This window comes from Glycine soja, chromosome 10 (genome assembly GCF_004193775.1).
Source record: "Glycine soja cultivar W05 chromosome 10, ASM419377v2, whole genome shotgun sequence".
NCBI lineage: Eukaryota > Viridiplantae > Streptophyta > Magnoliopsida > Fabales > Fabaceae > Glycine > Glycine soja.
Window position 1 is genome coordinate 37,925,038 of NC_041011.1, and position 1,895 is coordinate 37,926,932.

The window sequence follows — 1,895 nt, forward strand, 5'->3', positions numbered from 1 at the left end:
TGGTGATTTTGAACATCCTGATTTTGAGCATTATAATTTTGAGCATTCTGATTTTGAACATTCTGAGAACATGGCACAACCTCCACCCCGTGAGAGGACTCTATGGGAAATGGCTGCACCTAATTTCACCTACGAAAGCTTGTGCATCCAATACCCTGATGAGGATGTCCCATATGTTCTTAAAATTGGACTCATCCATTTGCTTCCAAAGTTTCATGGCCTTGCAGGTGAAGACCCGCACAAACATTTGAAATAATTTCATATTGTTTGCTCCACCATGAAACCCCCAGATGTCCAAGAGGATCACATATTTCTGAAGGCTTTTCCTCATTCTTTAGAGGGAGTGGCAAAGGACTGGTTGTATTACCTTGCTCCAAGGTCCATCACGAGCTGGGATGACCTTAAGAGAGTATTCTTAGAAAAAAAATTTCCCTGCTTCCAGGACCACAACCATCAGGAAGGATATCTCAGGTATTAGACAACTCAGTGGAGAGAGCCTATATGAATACTAGGAGAGATTTAAAAAACTATGTGCCAGTTGCCCTCACCATCAGATTTCGGAGCAGCTTCTTCTCCAATATTTTTATGAAGGACTCAGTAATATGAAGAGAAGTATGATAGATGTTGCCAGTGGTGGAGCCATTGGAGACATGACTCCTACTAAAGCCAGAAAGTTAATTGAGAAGATGGCTTCCAACTCCCAGCAGTTTAGCGCCAGAAATGATGCTATAGTCATTAGAGGAGTGCATGAGGTAGCTACAAACTCATCTGCATCATCTGAAACTAAGAAGCTTGAAGGCAAACTAGATGCATTGGTTAACTTGGTAACCCAGCTGGCCTTGAATAAGAAATCTGTACCTGTCGCAAGAGTCTGTGGTTTGTGCTCCTCTGCTGACCACCATACAGACCTTTGCCCTTCCATGCAACAACCTGGAGCAATTGAGCAGCCTGAAGCTTATGCTGCAAACATTTACAATAGACCTCCTCAACCTCAGCAGCAAAATCAACCACAACAGAACAATTATGACCTCTCCAGCAATAGATACAACCCTGGATGGAGGAATCACCCTAATCTCAGATGGTCTAGCCCTCAACAACAACAACAACAGCCTGCTCCTTCTTTCCAAAATGCTGCTGGCCCAAGTAGACCATACATTCCTCCATCAATCCAACAACAACAACAGCCCCAGAAACAGCCAACAGTTGAGGCCCCTCCGCAACCTTCCCTCGAAGAACTTGTGAGGCAAATGACTATGCAAAACATGCAGTTTCAACAAGAGACCAGAGCCTCCATTCAGAGTTTAACTAATCAGATGGGACAATTGGCTACACAATTAAATCAACAACAGTCCCAGAATTCTGACAAGCTGCCTTCTCAATCTGTCCAAAATCCCAAAAATGTCAGTGCCATTTCATTGAGGTCGGGAAAGTAGTGTCAAGGACCTCAACCCGTAGCACCTTTCTCATCTGCAAATGAACCTGCCCAACTTCACTCTACTCCAGAAAAAGGTGATGACAAAAATTTACCTAACAATTTCTATGCAGGTGAATCTTCTTCCACTGGTAATTCTGATTTGCAGAAGCAGCACATCCCTCTTCCATTCCCTCCAAGAGCAGTTCCCGACAAAAAATTGGAAGAGGCAGAGAAAGAGATCTTGGAAACATTTAGAAAAGTAGAGGTAAACATACCTCTGCTGGATGCAATAAAGAAAATTCCAAGATATGCTAAATTCTTGAAGGAGCTGTGCACTAATAAGCGGAAGCTTAAAGGAAGTGAACGAATTAGCATAGGCAGAAATGTCTCCGCATTGATTGGAAAATATGTTCCCCAAATTCCTGAAAAATGTAAAGATCCAGGTACATTCAACATACCTTGTATTATAGGGAATAGTAAG

The 1,895-nt window shown here is 42.6% G+C and overlaps 1 non-coding gene across 1 annotated transcript; it reads right to left on the reverse strand.

The window, feature by feature from the left end:
- Positions 1-449: 449 nt before the first annotated feature.
- LOC114372800 lies at positions 450-556 on the reverse strand. The gene has a single exon (XR_003658363.1). It is a non-coding gene; the product is annotated as a small nucleolar RNA R71 (small nucleolar RNA).
- Between the last annotated feature and the right edge of the window lie 1,339 nt (positions 557-1,895).